Raw genomic sequence first — 19,949 nt, forward strand, 5'->3', positions numbered from 1 at the left:
TCTGAGAACTTTCAATTTGTCAGAGAGCTCCAATGATGGAGAGATCTTATTTTGGGCCTCTACGGTTTGTAATTGCTTAATAAGGTCGTTTTGGTATTTTTCTCTAGCCTTTTTGTGCATGTGACTTAGCTTCAATAGGATGCCCCTAATAAACGCCTTATGCGCTGTCCATACTATAGCAGGATCCGATACCGAGGCAGTATTAAATTTGAAGTATTCTTGTAATGCCGCAGAAACTTCAGATTGGTATTTAGTGTTAGCTAATATAATGTCGTTAGCCCTCCATAGCGGGTTTGGTGGGGCAGAAAAGTCCTCCTTTATTTCTAAGGACACTGGGGCGTGATCAGACCAGGTGATCGTCCCAATGGAGGACTTCACCGACGCGCTCAACGAAGCTCTATCAACTAAAAACAGATCTATACGGGAGTATGACTGGTGTGCAGGGGAAAAATAAGAGAAATCTCTCTCTGAGGCATGATGGATACGCCATACATCATATAGGGAATTAGCAAGCAATGACGGCATAAGGGAGGGAGTGCAAGCCCTGGAGATTGAGGAGGAGTCATGGGCTGGGTCGGGAGTCAAGTTGAAATCGCCGCAGATAATTACTCTGCCTTCTTTCAGGGAGCGTATTTTCTTGAAAAGTTTGTTGAGAAAACGCAAAGGGCGGACATTTGGGGCGTACACCCCTACCAGAGTGTAGACAACATTATTTATAGAGCATATATGGATGATGTAACGCCCCCCTGGGTCAATTACCGTATTCTTTGCCGTATGCGCTACTGAATTTCGTATTGCTAAGAGTACTCCCCTCTTTTTACCTACACCATGGGAATGGATCAAGATTGGGAAAGAAGGATGCTTTAGCCTCCCTACATCAGCTTCTACTAAATGCGTCTCCTGTGCACAAAAGATATCACATTTAATCGAGAGTGCCTCCCTCCACATCATCCGCTTCTTATATGGGCTGTTCAAGCCTCTTACATTTAAAGATCCGATTGTTAACACCATTTTGCCGGGTATAAAACAGCTAGATGGAGGTCGCTCGGGCGATGTGGAGGAAGGCACCCCTCAGCACAATGCGTTGTAATTAAATGCATAGTGACATACATACACGGCTCAAGGAAAAAACAAGTATAGAAGAACATTAACAATGTAAACCAAAACTGACCGCCCAGCAAAAGCGGCAGTAGAGAAGTAGCACAAGGGTTATGATGCAAAACCCCTTGTGATTGTCGGTGGGGGAATACAGTCATGCCTACCACCAGGAGGATCCAAGAAGGTGAAACACATCCCTGCTCCAGCTAATTGCAGGGTAATTGACAGGACCTTTCACCGCTGTTTCTTCTGGCGTCTTCTTTCTACCTGATGCCAATCTCCCTCTTCTTCTCGGCGTAGCTGATGCTTCTCATTATGGACCTCAGCTAAAGTGATATTCCAAGCAGATAAAGCGGCTTTACCCTCCTCCACTGTGCGAATTACCACCACCGCTCCATTCCTCTGAACTAGCAACTTTACCGAGTAACCCCATCGGTACGGAACAGAGTGGGATCTCAACGCCAGAGTGATTGGAGCTAGCGTGCGTCGTAGTTGTAGGGTTACCGCTGAGAGATCTGCAAAAAGTTTCACTGATTGGTAAGGGTCAGGCAAAGACTCCAATTTCCTCGCTGCGGCCAATGTGTCCTCCTTTGCTTGAAAGAAATGCAGGCGGGCCAACACATCTCGTGGTACATCTTCGGATAGGTGCTTTGGTTTGGCAATCCTATGTGCCCGATCAATGATAAGGTCTTGTTCTGTGCAGTCAGGCAAAAGGAGCTTAATTAACTTTTTAATATAGGCTTGGAGGTCCATAACCAGGACCGATTCCGGTACTCCGCGCAGCTTCAGGTTATTCCTGCGGGACCTATCTTCGAGGTCCGCCACTTTCGCTTTTAGATATGCGATTTCTTCCGATTGGGCTTCATGGGAGTCTATGAGATTGTTGTGCGATTCAGCAAAATCACCCATTTTGTGCTCCACATGCTGAACTCTGTTGTCCAGATCTATAACAGATTTTTGAACCGGAGCAATTAATTGCGACAAGTGGCTGGTGACCGAATGGTTAAAGGCTAAAAGCATGTCCTTCAATAGTATGCTAGACGCTGGTTTGTCATCTGTAGGGAAATTACAAAGCACCTCCGACAGTGTGCCGGTGTCTGTCGAGCCATGGCTTTCGCATGTTTCCTGGGCTTCTGTCCCAGGGTCCTGCAGCCTAGGTCTTTGTTTCGCCGGGCTTGCGTTCGGGGACTGTCACGTCGCCGGGCTGCTTGGAGGCGCCATTTTATGCCCCATCCAGCCCTCACTATTTGCAAGCTCACCCGATCGGATGTGTAATGGGGATCCACGAGGGCTCCGCTGCTGCGAACCGCCTCCATCTGAAGCTCGGGGAGAGTGAGCGCTTGCGGTGGACGTCGGGCTGGAGCTTGACTCTGCCTGCGCATCTTGTGTGCCGGCGCCATCTTTGTCCCAATCGTGAGTAAAGAAAAACTCCAGTTTCCCTTGCTTTTTCATGCTTCTTTTTCCCCTGGTCATCATCAGGGAAGATTCTGATACCGGTCGGCACTTAAGGGAGAAATCAGGAAGCAAAAATAAGGTCTCGCTGGACTGGAACGCTATGCTGGAGCAAGAGCTCTTGAATCAAGCGGCCATTCTCCTCGGCTTCTCAGCCACGCCCCTAAACATATGTATTTGACATCTATTTGTACTGGCCTGCAGTAAAATTGATAACTAATGACCGTCTAATATACCTCCAGCCACATAATTACTTGTTCTTTTCTGTCCGGTGAATGCCTAATGTTTGGGCCCTGTACTCCACTGGCCTGCAGTAAAATTGTTATCCAATTACCGTCTAATATACCTCCAGCCACATAATTACTTGTTCCTTTCTGTCCGGTGAATGAATAATTTTTGGATCCTGTAGTCCACTGGCCTGCAGTAAAATTGATATTGAATGACCTAATATACCTCCAGCCACATAATTACTTGTTCTTTTCTGTCCGGTGAATGCCTAATGTTTGGGGCCTGTACTACACTGGCCTGCAGTAAAATTAATATTGAATGGCCGTCTAATATACCTCCAACCACATAATCACTTGATCATTTATGTACGGTGAATGCATCATTTTTGGGGCCTGTAATCTAACTGGCTAACAATAAAATTATTATACGGTGACCGCCTAATTTACCTCCAGCCACATTAGCAATTGTTCTTGTCTGTACGGTGAATAAATAATTTTTGGGGACTGTAGTCCACAGTCCTGCTGTAAAATTGATATCCATTGACCGTCTAATATACCTTCGGCCACATAATCACTTGATCTTTTATGTACGGTGAATGCATAATTTTTGGGGCCTGTAATCTAACTGGCCAACAGTAAAATTGTTATACGGTGACCGCCTAATTTACCTCCAGCCACATTATCGATTGTGCTTTTCTGTACGGTGAATGAATAATTTTTGGAGCCTGTAGTCCACTGGCCTGCAGTAAAATTGATATTGAATGACCTTCTAATATACCTCCAGCCACATAATTACTTGTTCTTTTCTGTCCGGTGAATGACTAATGTTTGGGACCTCAGAGGAATTTAACACCTGTTGACGACGACCACGTGTTATAAAATTTCAACTATTATCATTTGGGGTTTTTGAAAGGGGGGGATTTCGTTAGCCATGTTTTTAATCCAATTTTATATTTTTTGTTCTTTTAAACATATGTATTTGACATCTATTTATACTGGCCTACAGTAAAATTGATATCCAATGACCGTCTAATATACCTCCAGCCACATAATCACTTGATGTGTTCTGTCAGGTGAATGCCTAATTTTTGGGGCCTGTACTCCCGTGGCCTAAAATAAAATTTTCCTATGCTCCAGCAGGCCACATTTTTGACAGTTTTTGTTTAAGACGCATAAAAATGGCCCCTTATTAAAATACATATTTTTTTGTGGGAATTTTTGCCATTGATCCCCTTCTGGTATGTCACTGTCCATGTTGTGGGATGATTTGTGCACTTCTTGTAAGTATTTAGTGGCTGCAATAATGACCTGAAGGTTTTTCAGGTTGGCCTGCTATTAAAGTGAATGGGGCCCTCCGTGAACTTGCGGTTTGCGAACATTTGATCGCGTTCGCAAATCGTCCCGGCCGATGTTTGTCCATCATTACTCCACAGGTGGATGCTGCGCAACAACAGGTAGTCAGAACGACAGGTCGGGGATTCTGTCGGTATCGTCCGCGGGTAGGCCACAATTATATGTCGACTGCCAAGTCGCCAAGTCGGCTGGAAATACTCCTCTAGGTGAGCGGAGGGTCGCTATGCAGTTGGGAGCCACAATAGCATACGATAACTTGCCCAGAAGGAAGAAATAAGCAAGGGTCTTGCAGAGCTCTAGCGTTAGGCCACTCCCCTGTCAACGTTCCTTAACTGCACGCTGTCTCCCTTCTTTAACTGCACGTCGTCTCCCTTCTTAAATTGCATGCCATCTCCCTTCTTAAATTGCACGCCATCTCCCTTTTTTAACTGCATGCCCTCTCCCTTCTTTAACTGTACGCCATCTCCATTCTTTAATTGCAAGCTGTCTTCATTCTTTAACCGCATGCCATCTCCCTTCTTTAACTGCACGCCATCTCCATTCTTTAATTGCAAGCTGTCTTTGTTTTTTAACTGCATGTTGTCTCCCTTTTTTAACGGCATGCCGTCTCCCTTCTTTAACTGCACGCCATCTTCATTCTTTAATTGCAAGTTGTCTTTGTTTTTTAACTGCATGCCATCTCCCTTCTTTAATAGCATGCCATCTCCCTTCTTTAACTGCACGCCGTCTCCCTTCTTTAACTGAACGCTGTCTCCCTTCTTTAACTGCATGGCGCCTCCGTTCTTTAACTGCATGACGCCTCCGTTCTTTAACTGCACAACATTTCCGTTCTTTAACTGCATGCCATCTCCCCTATTTAATGGCATGCCATCTTCCTTCTTTAACTGCAAAACATGTTTCAAGAAAATATACAAAGTGCATACACACTCGGACATGCGCTTTGAGTTATACACAACGCTATGATATTATGTTTTGCACGTGAGACTTCATTTGGTGAGTCGGCTTCCTATTAATTTTACAGGATTATATGGTCTACACATGATGAAAGCACAGATGTCACTTATTGGGAATCATTATTGATTAGGATTATGATTGGTTTTATTCTGATAGATGTACCGTTATCCCCATTTTTTTATCACAATCATTTTTTGTAATTATGCTATTTGCATAAACTTCACATGCAGTTTGCATATTTTCTTGAAACATGTTTTGAGCTTTTTTGATAATTATGATATTTTATCATGTAAATTGATTATTGATGCATTGCACCTGTACTTTAACCTTTATATACATTGTTATGTCACTTGTATCACTGCTTGAAAAAGACTTTAAAGTTGAGCCTAAACATCTTGTTCACGCGGGTGAATAAACTCAAAATTTTTACTTCATCCTGCTGATAGGGCTGCCTTTTTGCATTTTTTTAAATCTATCTATTTATCTATCTATCTATCTATCTATCTATCTATCTATCTATCTAATATTTCCAAAAAATGAGGCAGCACTCCAAATCAAAGTGAAAGGTGATGACCCAATTTATTCCCAGGCAACGTTTCAGCCCACTCAATGAGGCCTTTATCTATCTATCTAACTATCTATCTACTAGAATATTCCCAGTGTAATCCAATGTTATATTATTAACTAACCCTTTTTCCTATTTTTGTTGTTAACATTGCTGAATCTTCTGCCTTCAAGTCTGTTTTGTGTTCAGCGTCTTCTACTGCAACTATTTTCCAGCCCAATATTGCATTCCCTGCAGCAGCATCCATTTCAAACAATCCTTTCTTCTGTTTTGTGTATTTCATCTCTTTCATCTTCCACACACGGTCCCCAGGGACTGGAGCTTTCATGAGTTTACCTTTATATCGTCACCCCCTGTGTCTTCCACAACAAGTGGACTAAAGTTTACAATGCTGCATTATCCCAGGGGCTGAACAGACCCCCAAGTCTACAAGTGTTCATTGTTTATCCAGCTCAGTGAGATTTTATCTCTGAAGACAAGTTTGGATTTAAGAAATGTATTATCATATACCTATAATGAGAAAATGAGTTCAGATTTTAAAAGTTTACTGGTTGTTTTCTCAATTAAAGGGGTTGCAAGTGTGCCTGAAGCTATGGCAATGCTACTTAAAGGAATCATAAACCAAGAAATGTAGGCTAAGAAGATGTAAACATGTGTAAAAACTTACACTCACTTCTGCAAATGACATTTATCATGTAGAGAAAGTTAATATAAGGCACTTACTAATGTATTATGTAGAGATGATCGAAGCAGACGAGAGAGACTAGTACAGATCCATGTGTTTTTCAACAATATCTGTGCCTTGTGTGAGAGGTACTTTTTTCATTATGGAAAGCCCATGGTATACAAACTAGGCATGCGCAGTATTGTAGACCAGTCGATTCCCTTACTATGCCAAGTATGTGTGAATAGGAAGGAGCTATAATTATACCTTCTGCTGCATAACAAGCAGGTAAACAGTAAGGAGAACACAACAGCAATAAGCACTGTATTACTTTCACAGATTGGCAGAGATGCTTTCCTGTTTTTTAAACAGGCTTATGTAGCACAGCTTGAAAAGTAGTTAAGCTGGTCTCACATATGTAACTAGTTCTTTCAGGACAAAAGCCCTTAAGCAAAGAAATGCAGATGATAACCATATTTTTAGTTGCAAGGCCTTAGGGGGAACCTCTGGGCTTATACTATTTCTATTATGGAGACCAGTTTATATACATGACGACTATTGTAGGCTATACAATGCTCCTCTGGATTTCTGGGTAAAATAAATGATCATGTCTAGCATCTGCTTGCTTTAGATAGGTTTAGGAAAGCTAATATAAATATATTTCCCAGAAACCCAGAGGGGCATTGCCTGGTCTACAATACTGTGCACACGTACTCAGCGTACCAGGTGCAATTGCAGTGTCCTGAAACACACTTCTTAATATTGTGATTGTGTTTCATGAAAATGTGCTTGTGCCTGAGCTCCCTTAAAGTTGCATAGGGAAGGGGGAGGTTCTAACAAACCTCCCAGGGCTAACCCCTCCCTGCTCTCTGGGAGGAGGAGGAGAAGAAAAATGAGGAGAAGAATGTGAAGTCTGAAGAAAAAGCTGCACCTCAGCAGCCATTTTGGAGAGTTATCTAAACTCCAGAATTAGTTCCATGTACCAGCCCATAGAAGGGGAAGATTACAGCAGACCCAGGCAACCCAGAGAGGGAGTGAGAATATTGGCAAAGGAAGGTAATTGTCGTTTTTCAGGCTCTAGCTTCCTCTGCATCTGGTGGACAGATTATAAGCTACCGACTGCCCACCATAACCAAACACAGAAAGGCCACCTGTCAGGAGATAGTATTCCTAGAGAGGATACCGAATTATATGACAATACAGTACAGCAGAGATAGTACATCCCTTCAGCCTGGAGAAACTATAGAGGAAGATTGATTGTTATAGAGCAAAACAACCCCTTATGCAACTTTTGAGAACTAACCTGAACCATTGTAGAAGCTGCCTTGCTGTAAATGACTTTTGCGCACATTGATGACCTTTGGATCAGCTTCAGTAAAGTACTGGGAATTTGTTAAGAGAACTGGTCTCATTATTATGCAAACTTATCACCTATTTGCACCTAACGGTGCTGGCGTCACAAACTGAATTTCTGGCACCTTAAACCCATTCCACCAAGGGCAGCTCAATTACCATCTGGCGGGAGTCCCTGGATAACAGAGTTTGCCCGAAGGAATTGGTTCTGCACTCCGGCCCAGGGAACTCTACAGAACTGTTAGTAAACTACTACTACACCCAACGGCCCACCATAACTTGATATTACCTCTGTGGCCCGGTCGCTGTACATTGTCTGGCCTACAATACTGCATATGCCGCATACCATGGGCTCTCTAGAATGAGAAATAGTACCACTTAGACAACACATGTAGAAAAACTCACATTTGCGTGCTAGTCTCTCTCTCTCTATTCCTCTCTCTCGTGTTGTTTTGCCTGCAACAAATGACAAAAAAGTCCATATTGCTTTATTTGCTAACTAGATAAAATTTTCCATCACATTATACACTGCTCGTTTCCATGGTTATGACCATCCTGCAATCCAGCAGACGTGGTTGTGCTTGCACACTATAGAAAAAAAATGCTGGACTATGTGCACTCTCATGGTCCAAGCCACCAGAGAGGCCTCCGCATTTTCCTATATAGTGCAAGCACGACCACCACTGTTGGATTACTGGGTGGTTGTCTTAACCATGGAAACGAGCTACATATAATGTAAAAATGAATCTGGTAAGCAGATGAAGCAATATGGGCAATCACAATACATTAGTAAGTGCCTTGTATTAACTTTCTCTACATTATAAACGTAATTTCCTGAAGTGAGACAACCCCAAATTTTATCTCATGAGGGTCATATTTTGCCTTAGAACAGAAGTTAGCCTATGGCAATATTAATGGAAGGCGGCATGGGAACAAGAAAAGATAAAATAATTTCCTTTATTTCTTTTGCTTTTTAATGCCTCACAAACAACAGGTTTTCAAAAGGGCCTCTTCTGGGCAGTAGATATGTAAAAACAAGCAAATATGTAAAAGGACGTTAAAATGGAGCAAAAATAATAAATTTTTATTAGTGCTAATAGTGAAAATTTGTGTGAGGTGAAAACCTACAATTAATAAAGTTGGGCACTAAGTCGGTGCCGTATTACCAGAGTCGGGTGCCTAACCATGTGATCACAATGTCCACTAGGTGTATAGTATGTTAGAGGGACACTGTGGACATTCTATATTATTAATACGGACACCTAAAGTACGTGTATACAGTTCCACCACAAGGAAAAGTACCTGAGAGAGGGTTATGAAGCCAAGTATGTTCTTTAGGACTCTGACACATACTGTGAACTAAGATGTCACGTAAGTTCTGGCTTCGACGGAAGGTAATTGCTGTTTTGGAAGGGATCAAGTGACCAATATCAGTATCGGATCTGAGCAATATTTTTGTTAAGTGATGATGACTATCTGGGGTGGTTTCATATGTTAATGGTCCTCTCTTTAATGATACTGAGGGGCCATTATATAATATAATATGTTTTGTGTTTTGGAAGTTAATTCATCCTACTTTCCAGCAACGTTTTGCAACATTCCCGATTATATGACCTTATACATCTGGTCATAGGATCTTACATCAATAGTTGCCACTTTTATATATCTATACATTCATCGTTACTGTTGCCTTGTTGCAGAATTTCTAGCTGGGTGACCCCCTTATTGTTCTTTCGTCACTGCTGCTGACTTTGCTCAAAGGCCGCTAGTTTATTCCCCTTTACACTGTTACTGATGCAGCGCTAGTGCGCTGACCTCCGGAGCACATCTCTGTTCCTCCCCCGTCGTCTGCTGACCAACTCAGTATGAATGTTTCATGAGTCGGATTGGCTGCTGATGGGAGGCGTGCTCATGGGGGCGTGGTGTTTGCCCTTTAAATCACAGCGTTCTGCTGGCCGCTTAGCGGCCACCACAGTGCCGGGGCTATGTTTGTTTAATGCAGCACGCCGTCTCCCACACCAGGGTTTCGGTGGTAATTAGCGCAAAATCATTGTGTAGCACGCCGTCTCCCAGACTAGGGTCTCGGCTGAGGCAGATTAGGTGTACCTGCTACGTCGGCTCCTGATGAAGTGCATGAGTCATATGCACGGAAAAGCGTAGAGCCGTAGCTAAGTGTGGTCAGGGTCTGCTGGATGTACCTAAGCCGACACCAGCAGTCACCTGCGTTTATTGTGCACCTGCACGAGGGTTAGTGTTTGAGGGATGGCATAGTGCACTGCCATTCCTCTTACTGACCATCACTGCCCAGTGAGACGCCTGTCACTGGTCAGTTTATTTATTCTTTATGCTGCGAATGGTATTCCTCTGTGTGTTTCTCTGGGAATCTACATCTAGACATACAATTTGTCTTTCCCAGAGGCTATACCATTCTTTCAGTATTCACTCCACCAGCTCACTTCTAGTGGATAGGCAGCGCTCTGCCTCCTAGAGTACCATATCCTACCACTAGTGCGGTGGAACTGTATACACGTACTTTAGGTGTCCGTATTAATAATATAGGGTGTCCACAGTGTCCCTATAACATACTATACACCTAGTGGACATTGTGATCACATGGTTAGGCACCCGACTCTGGTAATACGGCACCGACTTAGTGCCCAACTTTATTAATTGTAGGTTTTCACCTCACACAAATTTCTACTATTAGCACTAATAAAAATGTATTATTTTTGCTCCATTTTAACGTCCTTTTACATATTTGCTTGTTTTGACATTAACTTATAGGGACGTATACCTCCATTACCTTGTTCTTTATCTTTGCAGTAGATATGTAACCTGCATTCTCTTCTAAACTGCTAGCCTCTCTGGACCAAGGCCTAATTTTTGCCACATGTTTCCCCATGTTCACTGGCCATGACATGATGATGTCATCACTCAAGCCAGCATGATGCAGCACACTGCCCAACCAAGAATGAGTGGAGGCACTGGACTCCATGTGTGAACAAGGATTACTATCTGAATGGCATAAAGTTATATGGGATATTTAGGGGCCCAATATGAGACAATATACACAACTGTATTTGGGAGACTATCTCCTATGATGGCATACTTCACTATGGGACACTATCCGATTCACTCTTACTATTAATTACTGAAAAGTAGCTGTATGTGCAGTACCTCATCTGCAAATAGGTTTGATCTAAATGTTATGTAATGCATTATTAACATCATGTTACTTCCTTCCACGAGTATAGTTGTATGGATAGCAAACCCAGGGTTAAGCACCCTGGCTCAGTAGGAGGTTAGATATGGGCTGGCCCCAATCTAGCAAGAATTTTAGTGATGAAGGAAGCAAAGTCTATGTGCCCATTCTCCTTAGGCCTCAAATTCCAGAGACTAACATATCTCTGCAAGATCTACAGAAATAGAAAGGCAGAAAGAGAGAGAGAAAAGGAGAACTTGAAATCTGCATGGCCATGCATAGGAGCCAGTAGTCTGTATAGTAACCTAGATCTGGTGGTCGTACAATTGGTTTGTAATGTAATGCTATATGACATTCATGCTAAGTCACCTTTCATGCAATAGACCTTGTTCACCATGTTCACCAGCAGATGGAGTATTGTTGGCAGTGTTTGGCAACAGGAATGGGACTTATCATCCCATTTCTCTGCTCTTGGTAAGAGTGGGCTGGTCCAACTTCCTGCCAAGGGAGGGGCATAGCTAGTTAGAGCAGTTTGGAGAATGTAGAGTAGTAATTGAGGATTGAGGGAGCATGTGATCCATTTCCCTCTCCTCCAGGCCATGTGGACCACAGAAGCAGCTTATCTAAATAGACATTAATGCCCCAAAGAGACTGCAGGGTCCTAGGCTACAGACAATTTGTAAACTACAGAGTATTTGTGTCAGTAGAGTGATCAAGCAATGAAGCTATTAAGATTCCGCAGCCAGGTGGTGGTTAACACGTTAAGACACCATCCCTGCAGGTCAGGACAGGCATAGCTAGGAGCCTGCATAATACAGTGGACACCTACAGCCACAGTTGACAAACTAAAGTCATATGGAAGGGAATCCAGAGAGTACTGCAAAAAATGCACCAAAATTATACGCAACTGACAATACTAGCTAATACTAGCTAATTCCTCAAGCCGATGTTAAAAGCTGAGAACTTTGCCAATATCTTCAAGTCAGGAACATATCGGAGCCCCTCATGCACCTCGTCACGGTGTCTCAGCATGCATGGGGTCCTACCACTCAACTACCCTTGGTGTGTAAACAGGGTCTGAACAGTGCTAGAAACCAACTCACAGCCAGACTCTCACATGGTCTAGTAGGGTGTCTTGCATTGAAATCTGCTGCAATGACCCGGTTACTGCGTTCACCAGACATCAACACAATTTCTATCCGCTCCTCACGTGTTAACCTCGGCGACATGTCAATGGCTGTAAACAAAGAAAAACTTGTAAATAACTCATGAAAGAATAAAGTTAAGTTAAAACCAAGCACACCATTGTTTTTTGTGTGAAATTCCCAATAAGTTTGAGGGTTACTTTTAGAGGCATTACAGTACAGAATTTCAGGACTTTTATTGTTGGGAAACCACGGAGCCAAAGATGTCTATGTTTCAAACTCTGCAGAGGTGAATCCTAGCCAAAAGAAATCATTATTGTGGTCTGGCCAAGATAGAGAAGACATAGAAAGCACAGGACAGCAATGAGAGAAGATATCACTTGGGAGTAGTTGTTTTTTTGCCTTTGATTGTACCCGAACAGTATTTGTCCATTTCTCCATTCAGCACTGTGCTGATACTGTAAAACCTCCTGTGTGGTATCTCACCACTATATGATAACTGTATTCATACTTAACTTGGGAATTATTAAACTGTCTACCCTAGTTTTCCAGCAGCAAAAAATCAACATTTGCAAAAAAATAGTTTAAAAAAAATTAGCAATGCAACACAGGGTCTAAGCAGCCTGGCACATTCAGCAACTGCGTGGTAATGCTTTTTAGTCATGGTGTAGTGCTACTATCCAAGGATGTTAAATACAGTAGGTGTTATTTGGTAACAGTGTGGTGGTATTATTCTGTCACAGTATAAAAAAAATAAAAAAAATAAAGTAAAAAATAAAATAAAATAAAAAAAGTCCCCTCATATGTCAAGGATACCACACAGATTATAAAAATTATTGAATCACTAGATTTTAATGAAAATTGGATTATGGGTAACCTTGACGTCCAGTCACTCTACACTGTAATCAAACATGAACAAGGCAAGAAGTCAGTCACATCCCAATTATTAATGGATGGCACTTTGAATCAAATACAGATTATGTGGTTGAAGCTATACATTTTATTTTAACCCATAACTATTTTAACTTTGCAGGAGATTTTTATATACAGACACAAGGCACGGCCATGGGCACCAGGTTCGCCCCCAGTTATGCTAATTTGTTCATGGCACAGTGGGAATATGAAAACATCCGACCCAAACTGGGGGACGAACCTGGTGCTCTGGCAAAGATATATCGATGATATATTCTTCATCTGGCAGGGAGATGGGGACTCTTTGAAACTATTTTTAGATGATATTAATATAAATGAGTGGAATTTAACTTTTACAGGGAACACCAGCCAAACCTCACTGGAATTTTTAGACTTACGGATTTTAAACCAAGAGGGCAAATTACAATGTACTACTTTCGTGAAACCTACAGCTTGCAATAGCTATATTCAATTTAACAGCTGTCATCTCCCTAATTGGCTGATCAACGTACCACAGGGACAATTACGGAGAGCTAAACGGAATTGCACATTAAATAAAGAATTTGAAAAGGAAGCCAAGATCATGACAGACCAATTTTTAGTCAAAAAATACCCCACAGAGATTCTGGATGTGGCACTCAATAAAGTTAAAGGAATGAATAGGGAGGATTTCTTCATAGATAAAAAAGTCACAAATAAAAAAGCTGAATCAATGGACTCCAATCTGCGCCTAATTTTGCCCTTCAATGGGGACTTTAGGAAAATTCAGTTTATTGTCAACAAACATTGGCATTTACTGAAAAATGACACGACATTAAGCACATTGATACCAGCTAAACCAAAAATTGTGTTTACCAAGGCCCCTAATTTGAGTATCCAAATAGCACCCACTGTCCAAAAAAAGAAAGGCCGCACCCAAACTATCCAATCTTGAGCGAATATTCAGGGTTTTTATCGTTGTGGTAGATGTGGTAATTGTAAATTAACTTCGTTTCCCCAAAAAATAACGGAAATTAGATCAACAACAAATAAACACTGCCACCAAATTAATGAATTCCTTACATGTAGCACAGAGGATGTCATTTATGTGATTGAATGCCCCTGCAAGCTCCAATATGTAGGAAGAACTAAAAGAACGCTGAAAAAACGTATTGCGGAACATGTCGGTAATATAAAGAAGGGTTTTGAAAATCACTCCTTATCGTATCATTTTAAAACAACACACAACCAAGACCCCTCCTGCTTGAAATTCTCAGCAATTGACAAGGTACATAAAGATTGGAGGGGTGGTAATCACATAGAGAAAATGTCACGTTTAGAAACCAAACAAATCTTTGAACTGAACACATTACAACCGTCGGGTCTAAATGCGGACTTTGAATTATTTGGCTTCCTATAGGATGGGTGCCATCTGTCGATGATTAACTGTACGATACTCTAAAGTCGTACAGTTTTTCCTCTATACTTGGCCCCCATCCACCAAATCTACATACATACATACATAACAAGAATAAGGGATCCACTATGAGGAACTCCAGAAAAGTACATTGGAACCTTACTGTAGTCATAAATGACTCTGATGTGTTCCCCATAATATGTGACTTCAAGAAAATGCACTAAATAATGTACTATGTGGCTTAATAAACACTTTATTATGTTTATGTTTGTTAGTATTACAGCTATACCAATTCAAATTACACCATAAATCAATATTTGAGCAATGTTAACACTTATTCAGAGATTTGAAGAGGGACCCATTCGAAAAATATTTAAAAAATATTAAAATATTAAATGATTAAAAAGCCGCATTAAGACCATATGCGATATTGGTGCGTTTTTTTATATGATGGGACCTCATAGGAGGTATTGGTTCTTTGAATGACAACTTCTGTATATATAGAGATCTGCTATCACCATTTGGTTGTTCCTTTATATGGCTGTTTTGGCCTTTATATGGTTGTTTTGATATAGACTCTTTTTTATGATTACCGTATTTTATCATTAAAGCCCCTTACGATTCCGATGTACCATTCAAGATGTGTTATTCTTTTGTGCAGATATCGACTCTCTCTGCAACCACATCAGTAGATAATGTGTCGTTAATAATTAATCATATATTGAACAGACTAATAAGACGCAGCGGAGCCGCACCGATACATTTGCGACATTGATGCGCATTCTATATGATGTGATGTTAGAGGAAGTGCTGTACAATACAATGAAGGTTGTGCAGGTGGAGACCGTATTACCACTTATTTGCATTTTAATATATACTTTTTATATATTTTTCATTTTTATTTTTTATTTTCTATTTTTATGTTTCTTTTTATATATACATCTTTCTATATACGATCTAATGTTATTCGTTTTATTACTACAAGGATGAGACGGCCGATATATTTGAAAAGACAAGCATGTTTAATATATACTTTAAAGCCAGTCATCATACTTATAGATCCCAATCCTTATAAGATCCGAATTCCGCACCAGTCCTTCCTTTATCCCCAACCCACTATAAAGGTGGAACAGGAGAAGGGGGATAGTAACCACTGAAGAAGGGGTCTTTCTTGTAAATCCCCGAAACGCGTCTGGTATCCCCCCCACTAAGAGGAGAGGGACTGCAAGTCCGAGGAAGTCTGGAGATCATCTTATGGTCAGTGAATTGCCGGAGTATACAAACGCTACCAAACGTGAGACGAACTTAACCACGTGTAGCAAACAACTCTACTGGCGCCAAATTCAAATCTGAATATTACCCCTTGAGACCGGAGTTAGGAGCAACACGCCGAGTCAAGGGGCTATCATCCAGCACAAAGGATCCTCGGGTAAGACCTTGCATATCCCACCCAAAGCGATCGCCTCCTACCAATACAGCGGGACGCAGCTGTGCGTATAAACAGCTGATTTAGCTGTATACGCCTGGGACTTTAACCTTTATTTCAAATACCTGTTATAAGGACTGGTACCGGAGTGAGCACCGTGTATGGAATTATACATCAGAATATGATTAATGAACATTACTGAACATTAACCTATCCTAAGAAAATCCATACATTTATTGGGATCTTATCTATATTGAATTTAATATATTTTTATTTGTTTAATTCATCATTTCATTATTTATACTATTTTATATATTATTGTTAATACTAACATTTTTATCAACATTTTTTTTTTTCTGCTTTTTTTCTGCTCTTTTACTGCTGATATTATACTGTGATTGTTTTACTAGCTGATATTATATTATACTGTGATTATTTTACTAGTGTATTGCGATATGTGTAATTAAAGATCCCTATACCTTAAGAGAGTGCCCCACTTCCATTCTTTTATATATTTATTCTTATCAGACTGGGTGTTGTCTGTTAGTGGGCACACCTCTGCTGGACCCCCATCTCATTCTAGTGCGACATTTCCTATATTTATTAAATTATTTAGTCCCTGTATTATTATTAATTGGGGTTAGGGCTAATATATGTATACAGATTCCATATTCTTCTACAACATAGTGTGCCCTGTATTCCTTAATAGAGCACACAACTCTTGAGGAACAAAGGCCACACAACTGAACACCAGGACCCTGTCTGGCTGTTAATTATTTTTATGGTTTCACAATTCATGATCAGTGATGATAAACTATAGCTTTACTGTTATGACTGCTGAGAAACTGTCTATCTATCTATCTATCTATCTATCTATCTATCTATTAATCATCTATCGTGAACCTTTTGCCAGATGTTCCAATTTTCTGGTGGCCATTTTAGGAAAAGGCTTGCTTAGCTGCTCATTTCTTATAGGAGTGGGATTCGGGGACATTAACTGAGTAGACGACAACTTTACTGGCTAATTTGCATTCAGGAATATCCGTTATTGTTTAGTCCCCTATTATACAAAAAATGTAGATTAAAGCATAAAAACTGCAAGAGGACGTGATTCTATCAATTATTTCCAGTCACCTGCTGCATAAATCACCTCAAAGCTAACCTCAATGAAGCCACACAAAGCATCACTAATAGAGTTGAGTGAACACCTGGATGTTCGGGTTCGAGAAGTTCGGCCGAACTTCCCGGAAATGTTCGGGTTCGGGATCCGAACCCGACCCGAACTTCGTCCCGAACCCAAACCCCATTGAAGTCAATGGGGACCCGAACTTTTCGGCACTAAAAAGGCTGTAAAACAGCCCAGGAAAGAGCTAGAGGGCTGCAAAAGGCAGCAACATGTAGGTAAATCCCCTGCAAACAAATGTGGATAGGGAAATGAATTAAAATTAAAATAAAAAAAATAAAAATTAACCAATATCAATTGGACAGAGGTCCCATAGCAGAGAATCTGGCTTCACGTCAGCAGAGAATCAGTCTCTTCATGCCATAGCAGAGAATCTGGCTTCATGTCAGCAGAGAATCAGTCTTCATGTCATAGCAGAGAATCAGGCTTCACGTCACCCACCACTGGAACAGGCCACTGTCACATATTTAGGCCCCGGCACCCAGGCAGAGGAGAGAGGTCCCATAACAGAGAATCTGGCTTCATGTCAGCACAGAATCAGTCTTCATGTTATAGCAGAGAATCAGGCTTCATGTCACCCACCACTGGAACAGGCCACTGTCACATATTTAGGCCCCGGCACCCAGGCAGAGGAGAGAGGTCCCATAACAGAGAATCTGGCTTCATGTCAGCACAGAATCAGTCTTCATGTTATAGCAGAGAATCAGGCTTCATGTCACCCACCACTGGAACAGGCCACTGTCACATATTTAGGCCCCGGCACCCAGGCAGAGGAGAGAGGTCCCATAACAGAGAATCTGGCTTCATGTCAGCACAGAATCAGTCTTCATGTTATAGCAGAGAATCAGGCTTCATGTCACCCACCACTGGAACAGGCCACTGTCACATATTTAGGCCCCGGCACCCAGACAGAGGAGAGGTTCATTCAACTTTGGGTTGCCCCGCAATATAATGGTAAAATGAAAATAAAAATAGGATTGAATGAGGAAGTGCCCTGGAGTACAATAATATATTGTTAAGGGGAGGTAGTTAATGTCTAATCTGCACAAGGAATAGACAGGGATCCATGCCTGGTTCATTTTTATGAACGTCAGCTTGACCACATTGGCTGTAGACAGGCGGCTGCGTTTGTCTGTAATGACGCCCCCTGCCGTGCTGAATACACGTTCAGACAAAACGCTGGCCGCCGGGCAGGCAAGCACCTCCAAGGCATAAAAGGCTAGCTCTGGCCACGTGGACAATTTGGAGACCCAGAAGTTGAATGGGGCCGAACCATCAGTCAGTACGTGGAGGGGTGTGCACAGGTACTGTTCCAGCATATTATTGAAATGTTGCCTCCTGCTAACACGTTCCGTATCAGGTGGTGGTGCAGTTAGCTGTGGCGTGGTGACAAAACTTTTCCACATCTCTGCCATGCTAACCCTGCCCTCAGAGGAGCTGGCCGTGACACAGCTGCGTTGGCGACCTCTTGCTCCTCCTCTGCCTTCGCCTTGGGCTTCCACTTGTTCCCCTGTGACATTTGGGAATGCTCTCAGTAGCGCGTCTACCAACGTTCGCTTGTACTCGCGCATCTTACTATAACGCTCCAGTGCATGAAGTGCATTTTCTTTGTACCGTGGATCCAGCAGGGTGGCAACCCAGTAGTCCGCACACGTTAAAATGTGGGCAACTCTGCTGTCGTTGCGCAGGCACTGTAGCATGTAGTCGCTCATGTGTGCCAGGCTGGCTGCCCAGAGGTAAGGACAAGCTGTCCTCTGTGGGAGGCTTATCGTCATCGTCCTGCGTTTCCCCCCAGCCACGCACCAGTGATGGGCCCGAGCTGCGTTGGGTGCCAGCCCGCTGTGAACCTGCTTCATCCTCATCCTCCTCCACCTCCTCCTCATCCTCGTCCTCCTCGTCCTCCAGTAGTGGGCCCTGTCTGGCCACATTTGTACCTGGCCTATGCTGTTGCAAAAAACCTCCCTCTGAGTCACTTCGAAGAGAATGGCCTGAAAGTGCTAAAAATGACCCCTCTTCCTCCTCCTCCTGGGCCACCTCCTCTTCCATCATCGCCCTAAGTGTTTTCTCAAGGAGACATAGAAGTGGTATTGTAACGCTGATAACGGCGTCATCGCCACTGGCCATGTTGGTGGAGTACTCGAAACAGCGCAACAGGGCACACAGGTCTCGCATGGAGGCCCAGTCATTGGTGGTGAAGTGGGGCTGATCCGCAGTGCGACTGACCCGTGCGTGCTGCAGCTGAAACTCCACTATGGCCTGCTGCTGCTCGCACAGTCTGTCCAGCATGTGCAAGGTGGAGTTCCACCTGGTGGGCACGTCGCATATGAGGCGGTGAGCGGGAAGGCCGAAGTTACGCTGTAGCGCAGACAGGCGAGCAGCGGCAGGGTGTGAACGCCGGAAGCGCGAACAGATGGCCCGCACTTTATGCAGCAGCTCTGACATGTCGGGGTAGTTGTGAATGAACTTCTGCACCACCAAATTCAGCACATGCGCCAGGCAAGGGATGTGCGTCAAACCGGCTAGTCCCAGAGCTGCAACGAGATTTCGCCCATTATCGCACACCACCAGGCCGGGCTTGAGGCTCACCGGCAGCAACCACTCGTCGGTCTGTTGTTCTATACCCCGCCACAACTCCTGTGCGGTGTGGGGCCTGTCCCCCAAACATATGAGTTTCAGAACGGCCTGCTGACGTTTACCCCGGGCTGTGCTGAAGTTGGTGGTGAAGGTGTGTGGCTGACTGGATGAGCAGGTGGAAGAAGAGGAGGAGGAGGCTGAGTAGGAGGAGGAGGAGACAGGAGGCAAAGAATGTTGCCCCTCGATCCTTGGCGGCGGAAGGACGTGCGCCAAACAGCTCTCCGCCTGGGGCCCAGCCGCCACTACATTTACCCAGTGTGCAGTTAGGGAGATATAGCGTCCCTGGCCGTGCTTACTGGTCCACGTATCTGTGGTTAGGTGGACCTTGCCACAGATGGCGTTGCGCAGTGCACACTTGATTTTATCGGATACTTGGTTGTGCAGG

Source organism: Bufo bufo, chromosome 6, assembly GCF_905171765.1.
Source record: "Bufo bufo chromosome 6, aBufBuf1.1, whole genome shotgun sequence".
NCBI lineage: Eukaryota > Metazoa > Chordata > Amphibia > Anura > Bufonidae > Bufo > Bufo bufo.